The sequence below is a fragment of the Trichechus manatus genome, unplaced genomic scaffold (assembly GCF_000243295.1).
Source record: "Trichechus manatus latirostris isolate Lorelei unplaced genomic scaffold, TriManLat1.0 scaffold00014, whole genome shotgun sequence".
Lineage (NCBI taxonomy): Eukaryota > Metazoa > Chordata > Mammalia > Sirenia > Trichechidae > Trichechus > Trichechus manatus.
In genome coordinates, this window is record NW_004443950.1 from 20,744,668 (window position 1) to 20,768,024 (window position 23,357).

The 23,357-nt window shown below is 41.6% G+C and overlaps 1 long non-coding RNA gene across 10 annotated transcripts in view; it reads left to right on the plus strand.

Annotated features, from left to right (window-relative positions):
- Positions 1 to 23,357, plus strand: part of LOC111819632 (uncharacterized) — a 203,601-nt gene that overhangs the window by 63,356 nt on the left and 116,888 nt on the right. For 8 of the 10 annotated variants that reach the window (XR_002823219.1, XR_002823212.1, XR_002823215.1 and 5 more), the window contains 3 exons: positions 122 to 186; positions 1,037 to 1,257; positions 15,511 to 15,664. This is a non-coding gene — a long non-coding RNA (uncharacterized LOC111819632). Of the gene's footprint in view, positions 1 to 121; positions 187 to 1,036; positions 1,258 to 2,303; positions 2,591 to 15,510; positions 15,665 to 23,357 lie in introns of all 10 variants that reach the window. The other 2 variants (XR_002823217.1, XR_002823218.1) reach the window with 2 other exon arrangements.

Sequence of the window (23,357 nt, forward strand, 5' to 3'; positions counted from 1 at the left end):
TTCCCCTCCCCCTTTAATTTTAAGTCCAACCAGGTAATTTCCGGCGTCTTCCTCTTATTAATTGGCAGTTTATTAAAGCCATTTTTAAAAAGTGAATACCATTGTCATTTCTCCATTACAGCTCTCAGAGAACCTAGTGTGAGGTAACAGCAGAGAGGAAGGAAGCAGCTGCCCAGGACCACGCAGGTATGGAGAGTGGCAAGTGTACCCAGCCTTGCTACCTGGAGCCTCCGCCAGCCACAGGGGGCCTCCGCCCTGGCTGAGAAACAGAAGTCTCCCTCCCTCCCAGTCTTCTTGCTCCCTCCCCTCTCCTCCCCTCTCTCCCTTCCCTCACACCCAGGTGTCTTCTTACTCCTTCCGGGAGATGGGTGAATGGAAGACTTTTACAAATTTATTAATTTCTGACAGTGAAATTCTTCCTGACAATTCAATATGTAAGTGAGTCCCGCGACTTCAGAAAGCCCATTTATCCTGGCTTGTGATGGCTGAAAGCAAGCAAATGTGAAAGTGGCTCTCTGCTCGTTGATTGTAATATAATATTTCTATGAAAATCATTTTTTAAAAGCCTTCCAAAAATTTTAATAAGACTTTTTCCAAGACTATAAAGCTACACCTCCGATTAGCTGTCTTAGAATACCTTGGCAAAAGTATCCAAGTAGCAAGAGTTTCCCTAGTCTTATATCCTATATACATCTGTTAAATTACTCTGAGATCTCATTAAATAAAGCTAATGTACTTGTAAAACAGTAGGGAGAGACAGTTTATCATTGTAACTGTTAGAGAGAGCCATTCGGGTAGGGAGGGAGCCAAGAAGACTAGGTCTATGCTGGTCAGTGTAGATGTTTCTAAGTCATAAATCTTGCCTCTTTCCCGCCTAGTTATTGTGTATTTCTTTAGGTGAGAGATTGATTGTAGCAGCTGAAGATGAATTTGCCCACAGTCCCTTTCTTCTTCTTCCTTTTTTTTTTTTTTTATACTCCTGATGCTTCGCCAAGGTGATAATGCTTTTTCTCCTCCCTGCAATCATTTGTTTCAGATTAAAACCGTAAAATGGCACAAAGAGACACTGGAAGGTTGGTTTCTGTGGTCAGGCAAACAGGAGGACATGAAGATGTATAATGCCCCAGGTGGGAGGAAACCCTCGACCGGCCCTCAGGATTTATAACAGCCTCACCTGAAGGAGAAGCAGGGGCACTTCACCATCAGATACCTGGAGAGGCACTGCCATTTCCTTGCTGAGGAGTTTGCAAGCAGATGGTAAGAGAGGTTTAATTTGAAAACACTGAAACATTGCGTACGCTCAAAATCATGACAATTGCAGTTTTATCGTCTCCACTCAGGGCAATGTGTGTCTGGATCATCCCGTGGCCCGAATGGGGAGAAAAGGTACTTTTCATGAATATATATAGATGCTGAATTTATAAGGATCAATATAGTCACCAAATGTTGTACAACATGTCAGCATATCATAAAAAGCAGGCAGTTCTACATAAAATACCAGCTTAATCTTGGAGATTTTAAAGCCTCATTAAAATGTGGATAAAGTCCATAAATGGAAAGGCAGCCTTCAAAAGGTTGAAGTTATATATCTGTAGGGCAGGAATTGTCACCGTCACTTCTGAATGTCAGTGGTCTTGTGGGTTACAGTGGATGGTGGTCAGAGGCTTCGGGCTGGGTGGTGGCCTGGTCTGGGGCAGTGGCATTGTGCGGTTGGGGCCAAGGGCCTTCCAGGCTCTGGGAGTCCCCAGCTCTCTCCTGTAGGGTAATAGATTTAGTTAGCATGGCCACAGGGACAGGTCAACTCCTGCGATCTTTGTCAAGCTGGCGCATTTGTGGATTTAATTATTTTTTAAATTGGAGGTTGACTTCCTCTGCTGGGGAGTGGAAGCCAAAGGGATACCCACAGGGTCTAGGTGAGAGGACCAGGTGACTTGGGAATTCCATCTGATCATCTAGGGGCTGGGGGAGAATTGCTTATTAAGCCCCTCCCTGTGGGCCCTGGCTTCCTCCAGGTGAAGATACTCCCTGGGAGCTGTGCATGCAAAGAAATCAAGGCCAGTTCCCGCACCCTAGTGTCTGGCTTTCTGTCCTCATTTAACCCACAGCTTCAGAAGGACCCCGCTCCTAAGTCCAGGGCTGAGAACAGGCCAGCTCTCCCGATACAAAGCTGGAGTTTGCACCCTTGTTGAAAACTGGCTGTTTTTTGGCTTGTTTGCTTGTTTTTCTGGAGAAACTTTGAAAGTCGAGCTGATACTTTTATCCTGACCTTTCTGCAACACTGGCCCATGTTCTCTGCTTGTCAGCAGCACGAGCTGGCCCAGAGTCATCCGTCACTGCCAGCCGTCACTCCACCGCCATTCCCATCAGTCCCATTACCCGGGATCAGGAGAGAGCCGAGCCTTGCGTCGGAAGGATCATTAAACTTGAGGCTCCCAGGTAGCACAGGTAGTCCAGGTGGCCTGTTGTTATTTATAATAAAGGAAAGCACAGCAGAAGCACCTGACGGTGGCCCAGGAGGCCCGGCAGAGGACGCCTGAGCAGTGTCATCAGTGAAGGACAGTTAGAAGTGGACTCTCCCCCCGCCCTCACTGTAAGCAAAGAGGATTTATTGAACATCTGTTCTGTACATGGCTGGGAAGATTGATTAATTTAATTGCTCACACTTTGCTTAAGTAACATTTGAATACTTAATGTCAAGTTTGAAGGATATTCCAACGTTTGCCTGCACACCTTCTCCTTCAAGTTGCAGAGGGAGCTTTGGGAAAGGAGGTGGAGGAGCGTGGCCATCTAAGCCCCTTCTAAATCCTCCTTCCTAGAGAGCCTGCAGGAGTTACCAGTGGGAAAAGCTGACACTTTTCATAAAAGCAACTAGTTACTTTTTACATTTTCCCATTGTGATAAATCATTAATGTAATGAGGTTGGATCTTCTTTGCTGAGTAGTGGTAATTTTCCCTCTGGTATCAACTATAGAGACAGTTGAGCGTATTATATATTTCTGTACCCTTTAACATAATACCATAATCGTATGAAAGTACCAGATGAGTTAAAGCTGTAATAATTTATTACAGGTTACAGTCAGGCAGCGTATTTAGAGAGAGCTCCTGGAAGTTCTACAGAAAACCAGCCTTTAAACGGTTCTCAGCTCATCAACCTTACCCTTTCCCTTACTGGTTGGTTTTTCCTCATCTCGAGTGTCAATCTTATCTGGCTCTTGGAGGAAGAGGTGCCTCAGACACACTAGCTGTTCCTTTAATGAAACTTTGCTTTGGGAGGAGTAGGGAAACCCATGTATCTCATGCATTGAAATGGTAACGTGTAAACTCCATGTTGAAAATCAGTCTTAACTACACACACCCCAGACCAGAGCATGGATTTTAATGTTGTAAAAGTCCTCCTCAAATCTTTCTTTCCCCCTACAAAGTTCTTAAACATTTAAAGTGGGATTCCATTTATAAATACAGAAGAAAAAATTACACCAACTTTTTATGAACATGTCTGCCACGAGAATGAGGCTAGCCAAGGTCTAGAACCACCATCCATCTGTCATTTTGTCATACTATGTTGGCTTGTGTGTTGCTGTGATGCTAGAAGCTATGCCACTGGTATTTCAAATACCAGCAGGATCAACCATGGAGGGCAGGGTGCTTCCAGGTTTCAGCAGAGCTTCTAGACTAAGACAGACTAGGAAAAAGGACCTGCAATCTACTTCCAAAAAGTAGTTAATGAAATCCCTATGGAGCACAAAGAATATTGTCTGATATAGTGCTGATAGGTGAGCCCCCTAGGTTGGAAGATACTACACAATGGCAATAACAATGGACTCAAGCATACCAACAATCATGAAGATGGCGCAGGACCCAGCAAAGTTTCATTCTGTTGTATACAGGGTCATCATAAGTCTAAACCAATGTGAGGGAAACAAACAAGAAAGGTCTAAAACAATGGATAATATCTGAATATGACTTGAAAGATGACTAGGAAGGATTTTTATTTATTTATAAGAACAAAATATGCCTCTTTCTGTTTCATTGTTCTTAGGAACCCCATTTATTTGTTCATTCATTCGTTTGTCCTTGCATGCATTCATACATTCATTTGTTCATTCAATAACCATGTCCTAGGTTCTCAACTCCCTCTAAAGCAGGAGCATTTCTATTTTGTTGGCAACTTCTTTCAGGCTTTCATACAAAGGGAAGTTTTCCAGCTTAAAGATTTGTTTGAGGCAGGGAGAATGCAGCAGAGCGGGTAATGAGGACCTGGAGGGAGCTGGAATATGTGGCTCCTGCAAGTTCTCCAACTAGAGAACGGTGCCAGCGCAGAGCCTTCATTTCCTATTGTCAGAGATGCTGTATATAACGTGCTCACAAAAATCTTCCATCTGGGAGGGCTGGGGTCTAGGAGGCTGTACTACTAATTTACTGCCCAGAACCTTAGAAAGGAAGAAAATCTGAGACCGAAGGGCTGGGAAGAACTCCACTGAGCAACCAAGTTTGGAGTTCCAAGGAGAGTCCCTAACAGGGCCATGGGCATCTCCCTTAGCAAAGGATAATCTCCAGTCACGTTTGAGTGAAGCCAGGTGTGGAGTGGGCTGATTTCTTTGAGAGATGCCTGTCTGTCCCCAGCTTTGACCACACACAATACTTCCCGCACCGGGCCTCAGACTGTCAAGGCCAGAGCCAGGTGCCTGGGCTACGCGTATCCTTCTCCATCAGTCATACTGCAGGGAGCAGACAATTAATTCTGGAGCAAAATTGAAAGTCAGAGGCAGAGTCTGAAAGAACAGAATGACAATAATAAAGTGCCCCAGCCTCGCATTAATCTCCCTCACTTCAGGCCTGTCACAGCCGGCCTGGCTGTGACTAATGCCAAGCTTTGCATACAGTGGTCACAGACACGCGCAGCATGTTCCCTTTACAGCGCCTGCGATGTGCTTTGTTGGGTTTTTGACTCCTGTGGAATCGCCGAAAAAACATCGCAGCTGGTCATAGGTAAGGGGACAGAGTTCCTCCATCATATACCCGGTGATTGATGCCTAGGTCTGGGAACCAAGTGCAGGAGCAATGGAACGCTCCTCTCTCTCTCTCTCAGATTGTTTATTTCTCTCCTTCTTTTTTCTACTTTCCTAACTCACTTCTCTCATTCCTACCATCTTGCACTCAATCCTCACCATCTTACTCGATTCTTCCACCGCTTCTAGTTGCTTGTTGTGGGCTCTTTGCTTTTTCCGGAAAGGCCTCCTCATCCAATTACCATTTGATGGAGGCAAGATGGAAGAATTAGCTTTAGTGTGGGGAAGTGTACAGGGTGCTGGGGGCCGTATTGACAGAGGAGTCTGGGACAAATAAATAATTGGGATTGGCTCCTACTTACTTGGGAGCTTTAAAGAAATTCAAATGGAAAATGGTGGCATGATGGCCCAAAGCTACAGCGGGTCCCCACATGGCCACGGGGCATGAAGACAACTAGAGCAATTCAAATGCCTTTCTAGAGCCCAGTGGGTTTCATGGCCCCAACTGCTGAGCTGGGAGAATGCAGCAGGGGGTGATTAATCAAGCACAGGATCAGTGAACAGCTAAACAAATCCAACCCACTGGAGGAAAGGAAAATGGTTTCTCTAACAGGGAATCATGCCTCCCTGATTAAAATGAGTTCTTCTGAGTCAAAGAAAAGGGAATCTAAGGAGCAAGAACCAGGACAGATTTTAGAGAAACTGCATGAAGTCCCCCCTCACCCCCAAAATGATTAAAAACCTTCACACTGGGGACATTAGTGCTAACATACATTTTGTTCTAGGTACAGAAAACAAAAAGTAGAGTTGTACAGCCATTTCTTAGATGCAGAATTACATTTCTCCAGGGAACGTTCCGCTGAGCTTCTGGGAAAGGTACAAGGAAATCCTGCAAACCACTGTGGATGGGCAGAAAAGTGGGATGAACAGCAAGGTGGAAATGCCCAGGGATATGAGTGAGGGGGAGATCAGGGGCCTAGGAAAGGGGCTGTTTCCTAAAGTCCTCAGCTTGTTCTCTTGATGCAGCTGCAGAAGGCAACACGTTTCTGGGGATGAGAAACAAAACTGGAAGATGATGAAGACCTCAGTGAGCATCTGCTCCAGGTACTGACCACCAGGGATGAATCAGTACCTAGACAGGGTGATCCCATTTGCACAACTGGTTTGTCTGGACTGCATCTTAACAAAGACAACTGGAGCCACAGCAGGCCTGAGAGGTGGCTCAGCCCAGCCATTGCACCAAAGGCAGTTCAGTGCAAGGGCTGGGTCTGTCCATTCCAAAGGCCTTTTGAATGTTGTCCTCTGCCTTCCACTGTCCTTGGGTGCCCCCATCAGTGAGACATGGCCATAGTCTTAGACTGGACAAAGAGGGGGCTGTCTCTCTCAGTGTCCCCCTCTTGGCTTCCATCCAACCCACCCTTGCCTCACACTCATGCTGGGATAGAAGGCAGCCCACTGCCCTGGGCCCACACTGCAGTCCTAGGTGATGCAGTGCAGTCTGCTATCTCTGCTCCTCTTTCTGCTCCTGCCCTCACCTGGCTGCCCTCTCTAGTCCTGGAATGCCATCAAAACCCCAGTGTGATGCTGGGGAGTCCATTTAAGGCTGAGTTTGCCACAGTGAATTCTTCAGTCCACCCACTAAAATGGCTCATTTGTAGACATGTTAGATATGCTGGGTAAACAAAGTCAAACACTCACCTTGTCCTAAGACTTCTTAGGACCAATCAGCCAGCATGGGTTGTGACTGCATGGAATGGAAAGTTTTATGAAAACTATCCAGAATTTATTTCAGCATTGAAGCCTCTTCTAGGTGCCTATACTGTATTAGCTACAGAGTTCCTGGGTAGTGCAAACAGTTGATGTACTTGGCTGCTAACCAAAGGGGTGGACGTTTGAATTCACCCAGAGGTACCTCAGAAGAAAAGCCTGACAATCTGCTTCTGAAAAAGCAGCCGTTGAAAACCCTGTGGAGCACAGTTCTACTTGGACACACATGGGGCTGCATGTGCTGGAGTCAGCTCAACAGCAGCCGGTATTTTTGTTATTACTGATGTGATTGGGAGGTACAGTTTAGCCTGCCCCCTTGCTTAAGGTGTCACTTCCATCCAGACATGATTGTGCTCTAGGAGGGAAAGTCAGAAGAGAGAGCGAGAGAGAGAGAGAGTGAGACAGAGGCAGAGACAGAGACAGAGACAGAGAGAGACAATCATTCAATTCCAGAAGGAGCAGAGTGGTGAGTAATTATAGACCAGAATCCAGGGGACGCGGGATCTCGTTCTGGCTTCACAACCTGTTAGCTATGGGACCCTGAGCAAGCCACTCCCGCTCTCTGGACTGGTTTCCTTGTTTCTACATGATGGGGCTGGAACTGTCAGCCCCTGTAAGATCCTTCCAGCTCACACAGTCTGTGATTTTATGTACTTGTCAATCTGCTCTTGCCACCCTCTGCCCCCACTCTCTCGCCCCACGGACTGAGCCAACTTTTCAGAATATATAAATTTGGCAGACTGGGGTTAGCAGGCTGACGAGAGGAAGAGCAGCCTTCACTGAAGCCGGGCGCCTGCTCAGAGCAGTATGATCTCACACCTCTTAGACCCACTGATCCATTAACATTGCAAACGACTTTGATGGACTTTGGGGAATTGTGCGACATTGATTTTATTGTCATCTTTTTGCACAAGCAGTAAATAGGCTAACGTTTTAGGTACAGAGTAATTATTCCCGAAAAGCAAGACATCAAAATAAAGTTTATATAGTTAGTAGCCTGGCATTTTGACAGGAGCAGTGTGGAAGTGGCAGAGATGCCTCTGAGTTACTGAAAGGTTAGGAATCAGTGTGCTGTACCAGCAGAAGGGAGATGCGAAAGTGGCCTTGCTGTGGTGCCGGCTCCCACACAGGCTGACATCCTGGAGGAAGCTCCAGGAGCTCCTCATTTCCTTCCAGGACTGGAGCTCTGAGTTCAGACATCCAAGAAAGTTTGTCCTTTCTATCAGCGCTACACATCTTCCATGGAGAATACGTGGCATGAGTGCACCTATTGATGTGACAGCCTTGGGGTTTTGCTCCCTGGAAGCAGAATACACAGATACAGGAGTTTACCCACCTCTCAGTTCTCTGCCAGACAGCTGGGAGGTGGCAATGGGGGAGGGACCACTACAGCAGATTCCACCCATCAGTGGGTGATCGAATGCCTTGTACACCTGCCTTCTAAGGACATCTGACTTAAACCAAATCCAAAGAGATTATGCAGGCTTCGATTAAAGAGCCATAATGGCTTTGTGTTCCTGGATACCATCCATGCCAGTGGGGGCTTGTCACAGGCTTGGTGGATGGCTGGTGCCACCCTTTTCTGGGGAAAATCCATGTGCAAATGACTGGGAAGGCTTTGGCACAGATCTTTACCTGAAGACTCTGAGCGAGGGACCACCTCACCCTGGAGGCCCCTGTCTCTGGGCTCTGCACAGCTCTTCATCTGACGGCCCTGCTGGGGTATCTCATCAACACCACGTTCTTTGCTTGTTCTCCCAGATCCTGAACTTAGGTATCTGTGTGTGGTGGGGGATGCTGTGAAGGCTTATATGACTCACAGAATGGACTTGAACTGCAACCACAGTTCTTTAGGGTGGATATACCTCCTTTCTTCCGGAGGCCATTTTCTTGGGATGATATGTGTTTCCTGGGCACCTTTTGGTTGCCTTCCCCAGTGCACTTGGGTGTCACTTGCAGGTCTGTGCAGCATCTGGTGTCCTTCCAGTCCGCACACAGGAAAATGTACATCCATATCGTGGCTGCTAGAATAATTTCTATCTGAATCCCTGCATGGGGAAAACACTCATTTAATGTCTCATTAAGTGAAAAAATCATTCCAAGAGGACACGTGAAGAAAGCTTCTGAACCTGCTTCCTGTGTCTGAGTGATTTGGCTCAGAATCTTCTTTCCCTTTGCCCAACCTTTCCAGTGAGCTCAATGGAGGAAATTGCTGGAAATGGATTTATTCTCAAGGAAGAGTGGAAATGGAACTTCCCCTGCAGGCATTCTAAGATTCTGCTTTTTTGCAGGGGCTTCAAGTCCAGAAGGAGCAGAGTAGTGGGTAATTATAGACCAGAATCCAGAGGTACAAATGGTTAACTTGCTTGACTGCTGACTGAAAGGTTGGAGGCTTTAGTCCACCCAGAGGCACATCAGAAGAAAGCCCTGAAATTTAACTTCTGAAAAGGCAGCCTTTGAAAACCCAATGGAGTACAGTTCTACCCTGACACACATGGGACCACCATGAGTCAAGGTCAGCTCAACAGCAACTGGTAGGTCCTTGTATGGCAGAAGAGAGCTCAGGAACTGCGGGCTCATCCTTGGCCTTGCCATGGCCCAGGGACTGACCTTGACCACATGGAGCTGCTCTAGTTCCCTGAGAGAGACCATCATGCACACACTTATCTCTGGGTCTTTGTACCTGTCCCTTGCACTGTCCAGAAGGATTCTGTCATCCCTCCCACCTGTGCTTCATGTTTCAGCTAAACATATCTTCCTCTAGAAAGCTTTCTCTGTTTCTCTGTCACCAGACTGAGGGACCGGTGTTTATCTTTACCAAGAACTTGCCTCACTGCCTTGAAGTAGCCAGTTAGTTTCCTTTTGCTCTGGAATGGGTTGACTCACCTTGCTCCCCTCTCTGTCCCCAGCACCTATCACAGTTGTGGCACCTGGAAGGTGCTCCAGAAGCATTTGTGGAAGGAATGTGAATCTTGCATATCAAATTAATTGCTCTTGAGAGCTTTCTTGGGTGTGAGGAGACAGCTACTTTGTTGACAGTCCAGGGATCCCTGTGGTGATTTCTCTATCCCCTCTTTGAAGACCCTCTTACATAATCTTTTATCTCTCCTCCAAGGAAATTCTAAGGAATAGCTACAAAAGTAGAGGTTTCGAACATCTCTTATGTTTATTTAAAATATTAGCATGTTTGTTTGTTTTTCCTTCCCCAAAGCAAAGTTGTTCTTTAGGGACGCCAAGGAGAACTAGCCTGCTATGCAGCATGAGTGTCTCTTCCCTTTGGCCACTAGTGAGGTTCATGATTTTTACGGATGGAACATTTTTAGAGAAGTAAGCTCTGAGGCTGTCCCAGCTACGAATTCTGTGCTCTGCAGCGGAGAGTAAGCTTTCTGTGCTGGGAACCAGGGGGATTCCCCACTCCAGCATCACCTTGTTGACTCTACTTGGGCTCCACAGGAATTGTCGCTCCTGCCAGCGAGATTATCTCTGTTCTTTGTTCTGGTTGGATCATCAACCAAAAAACAAAACCTGTTGCCACTAAGTTGTTTCCAATTCATAGTGACCCTACAGGACAGAGTAGAGCTGCCCCAGAAGGTTTCCAAGGAGTGACTGGTGGATTCAAACTGCCGACCTTTTTGTTTGCAGCCATAGCTCTTAACCACTGTGCCATGAGGCTCCAGTTGGACCATAGGAGGTAGCTTTTTGGAATCACAAAGAGGTAATTGGAGTCTAGTTGTTTTGTCTCCCCAAGACCAAACTAACAAGATACAATTGTTGCTGTTGTTAAGTGCCATCAAGTCAGCTCCAACTCATAGTGACCCTATGTACAACAGAAAGAAACACTGCCCAGTCCTGCGCCACCCTTACAATCGTTATGCTTGAGTCCATTGTTGCAGCCACTGTGTCAATTATTAGATATTTATTTCCTATTTTTATCATTATCATTATTTTTCCCCACAGTGTAACACTAACACTTAGAGGGACAACTTGGCAATGAAACATCACTGGTTGGGCTTCAATTCCTGTTCTGCCACGTGCTACACACATGGCCTTGGGCTATTTATTCTTTCAGCCTCAACTTTACTGTTAGTAAATGGGGAAAATACTAGCCTCTACTTCCTCAGATGGTTGCTAGCATCAAATGGGCTGGTGCATGAAAAATACTGGGGTGAGGCTGTGCTTCTCAGTAGGAAAGGGTGTGGGCTTGAAAAATTTTCAGTTGTTCTTTGCACAACTTGACCCCGGGGGCCCTATTTCTAGTCCTTTTTTGTGTCTTGGCTTTCTTGGAAAGTCTCTGAGAAAGGCCTGGATCAGCATCCTCTCTATGTGTGAAACACCCCAGTCATCTTCCCTCAGCGTGGAAATCAAGGCCAGGACATTCACAATGAATGGTTATTCTTCTCCCTTTGGGGGGGAAAAAAAAACCCTCACATCTCTTGCCTTTTGTGCCACTGCAAACATTGCGACATTTTTGGCGGGAAGGAGAAGTTATTTTGTGTATGTGTGAACAAGAATTTTGATAGACAGGATAAGTTGCAATCCAATTCTAAACTATAGATTTTCAAGCAGATTGATGCAACAAATTGTTAGCAAATAGCAGTTTGCAATTTGATGCTAATTAGACATAAGGCAAATATGTGCCATGACAAATTAGCAGCGAACCATACTGCAGAGGATTAGCGAGAGCTGGCACAGCTCACGCCCGGCTTCGCACACCTCCCTGTCGCCTGCGTCAGCGTCTCCGTTGGGGCCTGAGCCAGCCTCGCCTCTCTGTGAACAAGAAGCCAGAGCAGAGACCAATTGCCTTCCAGGCCAACTCTCAGAGGGATGCTTGGTCACTTCGCCCTCCTCTCTTGCCTGCCTACCTGCTGGTCAGCATGTCCTTTCCTGAGCACCTCAGAAGGTCCTGGGAAGCTCATATTATACAAGTATTCATATTATAAATTCAAAAATAATCATGGAAGCATTATAAAATACAGACAAGCAAAAAAGGAAAGAAAAGAAAATAGAAAATTAACCAAAACCTCATCACCCAGAGATTCACCATTAGAAATTTAGTACTTATCCATTAAAATCTTTGTTTTTATGAATAAATACATATATATCTTAATATAAGGTATATAAATATGAATATATTATATATACATTTAAAAAACACACACAATTTTCATTTAAAACAAACAAGGATCTTATATACAATTTGCAACCTTCTTTTCTCACTTTATTTTACATTGTGTTTTTTTTTACAAGTCGTTGCCTGTGGATCCACATCTTTTTTTTGTTTTAATAGTTACATAGTATTTTCTTCTATTAATCCACCCATTAATGTAGTCATTCATCCTCTGCTGTTGAACACCTGGATTACTTTCTGCTACCGAAACACTGCAACAGTAGGCCGGCTTGCAAATTCATTCCTGCACAAGTGTGTGTATTCCTAAGGATACATTCTACAAGAGGGATGAGGGATTTACAGCAGTAAGTTTGTATCAATTCTCTCCCATCAGCAGGTTAGAACATCCATTTTCCTGAACCTTAACCAACACTGGTTACATTTTAAATCTTTACTAATTAGATATTAATTGTATGGCCAAAAAAGTTACCCTGTTTACATTTGCATACCTTTGTTTATTAATTAGGTCGATCATTTTTCAGGAATCTTAAATCACTCACTACTGACCTCCTCAGATAGTCTCAGATCCTCACACTACCTTCCAATAATCCTTGGAAACTGAATGGAGTTCATGTTCAAAATGGTTTTGCTCAATTTCTCTATCCATTATACAGATTTTCATGAGATTTTAAAGTCATGGCATGAAGCAATGCAGCATTTCGCAAACTTGCATCATCACAAGAAACGCCTGTGGGGTGTCTTCACAATCGAAGTCCCCTCCCTACCCTAAATATTCTGATTCAGCTACCTTGGAAAGGGGTTTAGGTGTTCCTCAGTTATTGCTTCTCATTGGGCGTCTTTGGTAAACATTGCTGGAAGGTGTAGAAAGTGCTTAGCACAGTCCTTAACTCACTGGTGTCCCCCACCACCATGGTAGTTGTTATTCCTGGGAGTTGATGGGCCAGATCCTGGAGCCATGGGGTGAAGCCATGGGGTGAAGGCTGGTCCTGCTGTGGGAAGAAGATCAGGTGCTCCTGCTCTTGTCCCTGGGGCTGCCCCAGTTCTGGCATGCAATCGAGAGACCTGGGTTCAAGCTCCAGGTCTGGAAGCCACTATTCTATGAACTTGGGCAGGGAAGTCTCAGAGTTTTTGTGCCCTATGCACACAATGAGACAAGAGCAGCATAAATAATGTAATGCCAGGGATAAAATCAGTATTTATGTGCACTTTCACATCTGAATGATCATGGTAGGTGGAAATGTGTGATGAAAAGGCGTGAAAAGTTGTAAAGTGATCTGGAATTCCATCAGGTACCATCAGGCATTGCATGGGAGTAGAAGGTCTCAATGTTGCCAGTAATAGATTTGGAAACTGTTATTTTGGTTCATATAATATATGCTACGTGTGTCTTGTTTGTGTTTCTACACAGATATGTTCAAACTCCATATACGGGTAAGCACAACCCTCTGTGACGATGTCTAGTCACCTCTGTAGAGGCATTATATGTATTTCCAAATTAAAAAAAAAAACTATTGCTATGTAATTGGCGTACCATAAAATTCACCATTTTAAATTCTACAATTCATTGGTTTTAAACCTTATGTCCAACTTAAAGCAATTATTATTATTCTCATCAGAATGGATGGTCCTATTGGAATACTGTTTTTGAAACTTGACCATTTGTGCATTTTAAAAAATCACAGTAATGTTTTTAATAAATAAATAAGATGCTATGAAATATCTTTATATTTGAGCATATAAGATCAATATATATATACTATGTGTGTTGGTGACTGATTTTTTTTTCCCCCTTACTGGTCCTGGTCATTCTGGGTATATTTTTTGGATTATATTTTCTAACTGATATTGCTTTATTTCAGGAAAGTGATTAATTTTTAATGTTTATTATTTGGTCACCTCACTAAAGTTTATTATTAGATATAATTGATTGTCAGGTACATTTTTATGTAGATAATCACAATATATGTAAATAAATGGGCTGTTTTTCCTCTTTTCTAAATTTATACTTTGTATAGCTTTTTCTAGTCTCACTGTTTCGGATAGAACTTTCAGAAAAATGTTAAATTATGGTGATGATAATCGGCATCCTTGTAAAGATGCTCCCTTTAAAGAAGATAGTTCTAGGATTTCATTACTAGCTATAATGGTGATGATTGCTTTGAGATAGAGTTCTTTTTTATCATGTTACAGAGTTAACATTTTAATTTTAGTAATATATGCATATAAAAAAGCAGGAAGGCTGTTGAATTTTACCAAATGTCTTTTCCTCAACTGAGGATAATATTGTGGTTTTCCTTTGTCATATCTATAACCCTAATTATATTAATATTATATTTCCTAGTGTTGAACCATATTTACCTTCCTAGAATAAGACAGACTTGATAATAGTTTATTTGCTATTTTAATATACTGCTGGATATGATTTGTTGGAGCTTTTAAGCAGAAGGACTAGAATATCAAAGCTATGGATGTAAGAAAGCATCTGACATGTTGGCTGAACCATGAGCAGAACAGTTGGTTTGGAACACAGGGTATGTGAGAGAGTAGTGGGAGATGACACTGGAAAAATACAGTGGGATACATTTATGGACAGAAGGCCTTGGTGCCTGCATCAAAGATGTAAATGCTAGATATGTAGATTGCTGACAGTTGAAGCCTTGAGAAGAGGTGAGAGGCTCTGGAGGGTATTTGGAATGAAAGGAAAAAAGCACTCTGATTAAAACTGAGAAATGTCCAACTTTTCAGAATACATTTTTGAAAATGATTCGGTGACAAGGACCTGTGAGGTCCCCGAAATAGGAGAAGAGCTGGAGGAGAGCAGTGGTAGGGAAAACAAAAGGGGCAAGAGCTCCAAGAAAGAGGCACCGGTCAGTGGTGGACGGAGAGGATGAGAAATGAGAAATAGATTTGGGTCTGGTTATTAGTGTATTTTTAGACAGCAGGTCTAGATCATATTAAAAGAAGTTAAAGAGTTAAGAGACGGCAGTAAAGAGGAGTATCTTCTTCTTCTTCTTATCATTATTATTATTAAAGTTATTTGCACTCAGATTGTTGACATATGATCCAGAAGTTGTAGGAAAATAATTCAGCCATATTAAAACATTTTGTGGCTATAGGAACACACACAATTATGGGAGCAAAACCAATGAAGTGGAAAAACAGCAGGAAATAACTCAGGAAAACAGGGTTTAATTTCTTTCTTATGCCCTCTAGGGGAATTCTCCAGACAGTTTTGAGAAGGATCAGTAATGAATGTTGCCATGAATATATTTTCCTTGCAAATCTTTATTTAAACAGTATATAATAGGCTGGATCTTGCAAGGACTCTATCCTGCCTGGGCCAGTGGGAAGCCCTGGGGTTTGAGGAGTTGGCTATGGCCAGAGAATACCTTCCTTGCACAACAGAAAGACCAGTCACTGTGGCTGCTGTGAGCTTAAAACAATGATATCACGATGAACTAATGCATCTAGTCTTTTGAGAATCCTTTGTTACTAATGAGAGTCAAATCAGTATGTTTGTGAATGATTTACTTAAAAAGAATAAAGATTTACATCTAACCCTATAATAATATTGTTCTAACTTCCTTACTTTCAATTGTTTTCTAGGTGGGGGAAAATGGTTGATGTTACAACTAGAAACCTAGAAACTGGGCAGAGCACAAAGAAGGTCCCATGAACAGTTCAGAATGCATCATTGTGGTATTTACTGATGATTTCGTCTACTTCTTCGTAAATCTTCGGGCATTCAGCTGAGAAAGAGGTACACACACGGAAATATGCCCCTCTATTTCGCCGTCGTCCTCAACATATATGCTCTGTGAAGGGGAAAAGGAAGGAATCTTGAATTTGTGTGTGTGTCATTATTCCTCACATCAGCTGCCCTTTTACAAAGTGCCAGGCAAGTTGTTTCCAGAGATGCCAGATCTAGACCCCTCACATAAGTTTATATTGCACTCTCCTTTTTTTGATAACCTCAATTTTTCATCTGAGCTATAAAGCTTGGACGCTAGCTGAACTTACTCAGAGGCGTTGCCCTCTGGGCTTCATTTTGAATGAGTCATTTGGAGTGTTTGCAAAAATGCAGATCACCAGCATCACTTCTCCAACCCTGAGATTCTAATTCACCATGGTTGGGATGGGGCCTAAGAATCTAATTATGCACAAGCTGTCTGTGCATTCAAACATAGGTGGCTCTCAGACTACACTTGATTATCTTTTTAATAGCTGCAGGGTCTGTAGTGATGTCCCTTCTCATTTCTGATATAGGTAATTTGTTCTCTCTCTCTCTCTTTGAGGTAAGTCTGGCTAGAGGTTTATCAATTTTATTGATATTTTCAAAGAACCAGCTTTCAGTTCTGTTAATTTTCTCTATTATTTTCCTGCTTTCAATTTCATTGATTTCTGCTTACTATTTCTTTCCTTCTGTTTATTTTGGGTTTAATTTGCCTTCCTTTTTTCTAGTTTCTTAAAGTAGAATCTTAGGTGATCAACTTCAGACCTTTCTTTTTTCCTAATATAAGCGTTCAACGCTATAAATTTTCCTGTAAACACTGCTTTAGTTGTATCCCACAAATTTAATATGATGTGTTCTCATTTTCATTCAGTCCAAAATATTTTCTAATTTCTGTAGAGTATTATTTACGTTTTGACCCATTTGTGCTTTTAAATTGAAAGTGGGGTTCTTAGGGGATAGAATAAGTTTAGTTTTTCTTTTTTTTTAAATCCACTCTGAAAATCTCTGCCTTTTAATGTGTTGGCTCAAATCCACCAAGAGGTGCCTTTTGGTTAGTAGCTGAGTGCTTGACCATTTGCACCACCCAATGACTCCTGCGTCTTCTATAGCAGTCAACAAATCAAATAATGTATTGCATGGGGGAAATCTGCTGCAAAAGAGCTCTTTAAAGTTTTAAAAAGCAAAGATGTCACTTTGATGACTAAGGTGTGCCAAGCCATGATCTTCTCAATAGTCTCAAATATGGAACACACTGTGGACTGCCAAAAGAATGAACAAAACAGTCTTAGAAGAAATCCAATAAGGATGCTTCTTAGGAGTGAGGATGGCATGACTTTGACTGGCTTACTCTGGACACATTATCAGGAAAAGACCAATTGCTAGAAAAGAACATGCTTGGTAGGGTAGAGGACCAACATAAATGAGGGAAACTTTCAATGAGATGGATTGACACAACAGCTACCATAATTGACTCAAATGTACCAAGAAGCATGAAGATGGTGTAACAATGGATGAAATTTCATTCTGTTATATGTAAGTCAGGGTTGACTGAACAGCATCTAACAATAACAAAACAACCATATGACTCAACAGCATCTAACAATAACAAAACAACCCTATATATATATATATATGTCTATATATGTATGTGTATATATATACACATGTGTATATATACACATGTGTATGTATATACACATACATACATATAGACGTATACATATATATACACACATACACACATCTCATGTTCATTTTTAAAAGTCTTTTTCTGTGTTTCATTTTGGATAGTGCACTCATTTTTCTTCTGCAATTTAATCTACTGTTGATCACATCCTGTGTATTTTCCATCTCACACATTGTACTTTTCATTTCTAGAAGTTAAATTTGGGTCTTTTTAAATTATATTTTTCATGTCTTCCCTTAACATACTCATGCATTCTTTTACCTTCTTAAACATATAAAGTATATTTATAATAGCTGTTTAGTATCCTTGCTTTTAAGCTTTGTTAGGCAGGGAAAATGCAGTTGTTAGTCTGTGGCTAACATGACGTTACTATTAAGGCAATGCCCTTCTGTGTACTCAACCCAATATCCTGTCTATTATGAAGTTTCTCCACTTTGACTGTTGTCAGTGTAAATTATTCCCAGCCATATGTAACCTCTGACAGTTTTTACACCTGCTCATTTCTGGTGGCTTTTCCTTGGCCTTGATACCTTTTCCACACACATGTTCTGATCAGCACACAGCTGAAGAATTGAGGTGAATTCTCTGCAGATGTCCAGGGTTCTCTTTGTGCAGATCTTTCCTCTCTTATATTCCTCCATGTGAATTCTGGCTGCTTTGACCTTCTTAACTTCACAATTTTTTGTCCTCAAATCAGGGAGTTCACTGGGCTCTGTATGGATTTTTCTTCTTTGCACTATGGTTTAGAAACTTTCTAGCTATTTTAGGGCTCATTTCATTTATATTTATTCTTGTGAAGATTATTATACTGAACTGCCTGTTGTCCAGTGTGTGAAATACATTGTTTCATACATTTTTCCAGTTTTTAATTCTTTAAGACAGTTAAAACAACCTACACTTTAAAAATACATTTTCCACGATTGTATAATTCTAGCTTAGTAATTATTTTCTTTCTGCCATTTAAATATAGCTTTCCATTTTCTCCTGGATCCCATCATTTATCTACAAAGTCACCTGTCAGTATTATTATTGCTTCTTTTAAGGTAATATTTCTTTTCTTCTCTGGCTATGTTAATGATTCTTTTCTTAGTTACTAACAGTTGGACTATGATGTTCTGAGGTATTATTTTAGAAAATGTATTTATCATACTTCAGGTTTGGAGAGCTACTTGGATCTGGCTTTGACATCTTTTATCAGTTTTGGCCATTCGTGTGGCAAATTATCTTCTCAAATGATTCTTGACGATTATCTCTTCTAATATTTCTTTTGTCCCTTTTCTCTCTTCTGCCTTTCATTGCCGTCATTTACAAGTATATTAAACCTTTTCTCTCTAACCAATATATCCGTTACATTTCCTTCTATAGTATTCATCCATTTTACTCTATGCACTTCATTTTGGGTGTTGTCTAGTTCCAACTCACAGGAACCCTATGTACAACAGAACAAAACGTAGCCCAATCTTGGGCCATCCTCACAATTGTTGTTATGCTTGAGCCCGTTTTTGCAGCCACTGTGTCAGTCCATCTCATTGAGGGTCTTCCTCTTTTTTGCTGACCCACTACCTTACCAAGCATGATATCCTTCTCCAGAGACTGGTCCCTCCTGATAACATGTGCAAAATACATGAGATGAAGTCTTGCCATCCTCGCTTCTAAGGAGCATACTGGCTGTACTTCTTCCAAGATAGATTTGTTCATTCTTCTGGCAGTCCATGGCATATTCAATATTCTTTACCTACACCATAATTCAAAGGCATCCATTTTTCTTCAGTCTTCCTTATTCATTGTCCAGCTTTTGCATGCATATGAGTGCAAATGAAAATACAATGGCTTGGGTCAGGCGCACCATAGTCCTCAAAGTGATATCTTTGCTTTTTAATACTTTAAAGAGGTCTTTTGCAGCACATTTGCTGCATTCATTTCTTGACTGTTGCTTCCATGGTCACTGACTGTGTATCCAAGTAAAATGAAGTCCTTGACAACTTCAGTCTTTTTTCCATTTATCATGATGTTTCTCATTGGTCCAGTTGTGAGGATTTTTTTTTCTTTTTTTCTTATGTTGAGGGGCAATCCATACTGAAGGCTGTGGTCTTTGATCTTCATCAGTAAGTGCTTCAAGTCCTCTTGACTTTCAGCAAACAAGGTTATGTCATCTACATATTGCAGGTTGTTAATGAATCTTCCTCCAATCCTGATGCCGTGTTCTTTTTCGTATAGTCCAGCTTCTCAGATTATTTGCTTAGCATACAGATTGAATAAGTATGGTGAAAGAATACAACCCTGATGCACAACTTTCTTGATTTTAAACCACACAGTATTCCCTTGTTCTGTTGGTACGACTGCCTTTTGGTTTATGTGCAGGTTCTTTGTTAGCACAATTAAGTGTTCTGGAATTCCCATCCTTCACAATGTTATCTGTAAATTGTTATGATCCACGCAGCCGAATGCTTTTCCATAGTCAATAAAACACAGGTAAACATCTTTCCAGTATTATCTGTTTTCTGCCAAGATTCATCTAAAATCAGCAATGATATCCCTCTCTCCACATGCTCTTTTGAATCCAGATTGGATTTCTGGTAGTTCTCTTTGACGGACTGCTGCAACTGTATTTGAATGATTTTCAGCATAATTTTTACTTGTGTGTGATATTAATGACATTGTTCAATAATTTCCACATTTTGTTGGATCACCTTTCTTTGGAATGGGCACATATATGGATTTCTTCCAATTATTTGGCCAGGTAGCTCTCCTCCAAATTTCTTGACATAGACAAGTGAACACTTCCAGCACGACATTTAGTAATTGAAACGTCTCAGTTGGTATTCTGTCAATTCCTGGAGCCTTGTTTTCTGCCAGAGCCTTCAGTGCAGCTTGGACTTCTTTCTTCAGTACCATTGGTTCTTGATCATATGCTACCTTCTGAAATGGTTGGATGTCGACAAATTCTTTTTGGTACAGTGACTCTGCGTATTCCTTTTATCTTCCTTTGATGCATGTGGCATGACTCAAAATGGGAAGAAACGGCTGCAAACATCCATTAATAATTGGAACTTGGAACATACGAAGTATGAATCTAAGAAAATTGGATGTCATCAAAAATGAAATGGAACACATGAAGATCAATATCCTAGGCATTAGTGAGCTGAAATGGAGTGGTATTGGCTATTTTAAATTGGACAATCATATGGTCTCCTATGCTGGGAATGAAAAATTGAAGAGGAATGGCATGGTATTCATTGTCAAAAAGAATATTTCAAAGTCTATCCTAAAGTACAATGCTGTCAGTGATAGGATAATATCCATACCTACAAGGAAGACCAGTTAATATCATGATTATTCAAATTTATGCACCAACCACTTAGGCCAAAGATGAAGAAACTGAAGATTTTTACCTACTTCGAAATTGATCAAACATGCAATCAAGATGCATTGATAGTTACTGGTGATTGGAATTAGAAAGTTGGAAACAAAGAAGAAGGATCAGTAGTTGGAAAATGCAGTGATAGAAATGACTCTGGAGATCGCATGCTAGAATTTTGCAGGACCAAAGACTTCTTCATTGCAAATACATTTTTCACCAATATAAATGGCAACTATACACGTGGACCTAGATGGAATACACAGGAATCAAATCGACTACATCTGTGGAAAGAGACAATGGAAAAGCTCAATATCATCAGTCAGGACAAGGCCAGGGGCCCACTGTGGAACAGACTATTAATTATTCATATGCAAGTTCAAGTTGAAACCAAAGAAAATTAGAACAAGTCCACGAGAGCCAAAGTACAACCTTGAGTATATCCCACTTGAATTTAGAGATCATCTCAAGGACAGATTTGTTGCATCGAGCACTGATGACTGAAGACCAGTTGAGTTGTGGAATGACATCAAGGACATCATACATGAAGAAAGCAAGAGGTCATTAAAGAGACAGAAAAGAAAGAAAAAACAAAATGGAAGTCAGAAGACTCTGAAACTTGTTCCTGAGCATAGAGTAGCTAAAGTGTATGGAAGAAATGATGAAGTAAAAGATCTGAATAGAAGATTCAAAGGGTGGCTTGGGAACACAAAGTAAAGTATTATAATGACGTGTGCAAAGACCAGGAGTTAGGAAACTGAAAGGGTAGAACATGCTTGGCATTTTTCAAGCTGAAAGAACTGAAGAAAAAAATTCAAGCCCGAGTTGCAAGATCCTCTTTTAGCTGTGTTTAATCTTCTATGAAACACTTTCATTGAGTTCTTAATTTCAGTTTTTTTTTTCTGTTTTACAATTTACATTTTATTCTTTAAAAAGTATTCAGTCCTTTTGGAATATTCACCTTGTTATTTATTTTCCTGAATATGATAATCATAGTTACTTTAAAACCAATGTCTGATAATCCTACACCTGTGCAGATGTTTCTATTTGAATGCTCTTTTTTTTCACCCCTTTCTCTCTTGGTCTTGTTTCTCTCTGTGCTTAGTAATTTTTTTATTGGATGCCAGACCTACTCTCTGAAAAACTGTAGAAACTTTGGGTGATTATCTTCTTCTGGAAGTAAGTCACCCTATCATCTGGCAGGAAGTTAGAGTGTGAACATATCACTTTTATCCAATCCAGAACTGAATTGATTCCTGTCTGAGTTTCAGTCTTTGTAAGACTGATTCTATATCTGGTTTGCTCTGGTGCGCCCCACCTAAAGCTCGTATATTTACCAGGATTCTCCCTCATTGTCCAGTTTTGATCTTCAATTTTTGTCTTTACCACATGGTAAGATTGCCAGAAGCTCCCCTCAGCTTTCTCCCCAATTTCTGTTTGGCTTCAGAGAAGATAGCCCCAAAAAGCTTTGAAATTAGCAACTATCTCAAGGTGAAAACTGGACAGAGTGCCAGGCTTATGTCTCTGTAACTCTTTACTCTCTGGGAACTTGGACAATTATATGTAGCTATCTTGGCAGTCTTGAATTCCTTTTTCTTTTCCCCCCTCAGCCTGGCTTTCAGGTATCTTGCCTTTTTCAGTCTATGATTGGAAAACCCTCCATGGGGGAAAATCAGTAAATGGAATGTTGGATTAACCTCTGTGGCCCTCCTCTTTTTTCCAGGATCATGACCCCTCAATCCTGACTGCCTTACTAGCTCTCTGATTCTTTTTTTTTAAAATTTTTTTATTGTACTTTAGGTGAAGGTTTATAGAACAAATAGTTTCTCATTAAACAGTCAGTACACATATTGTTTTATGACATTAGTTAACAACCCCACGACATGTCAACACTCTCCCTTTTCGACCTTGGAGGACATTTTTTTATTTTTTGGGTGAAAATATACATAGCCAAAGATACACCATTTCAAATATTTCTACATGTACAATTCAGTGACATCGATTACGTTCTTCCAGTTGTGCTGCTACTCTCACTATCCTTTTCCAAATTATCCCATCACCATTGTCTTAAACTCACTGTCCCCTAGGCTTCCCATCAAACCTTTTGAATTGCTGTTGTCTATTTGATCTCACATAGATAATTCTTTATTTTTGGACTTTAGATGAAGGTTTACAGAACAAAATAGTTTCTCATTAAACAGTTAGTACACATATTGCCCTATGACTATGGTTAACAACCCCACGACATGTCAACACAGTCCTTTCTCAACCTTGGGTTTCCTATCACCAGCTTTCCTGTCCCCTCATGCATTCTAGTCCTTGTCCCTGGACTGCTGTGCCCCATTAGTCCTGATTTGTTTTATGGGGCTGTCCAATACCCGACTGAATGGTGAACCTTGGGAGTGACTTCACCACTGAGCTAAAAGGGTGTCTGGGGGCCATACTCTTGGGGTTTCTCCAGTCTCCATCAGGCCAGTAAATCTGGTCTTTTTTTGTGTGTGTTAGAGTTCTGTTCTACATCCTTCTCCAGCTCTGTCCAGAACCCTTTGTTGTGATTCTGGTCAGAGCAGCCAGTGGTGGTAGCCAAACACCATCTAGCTGTACTGAACTCAGTCTGGTGGAGGCCTTGGTAGCTGTGGTCCATTAGTCCTTTGGACTAATCTTTTCCTTGTATC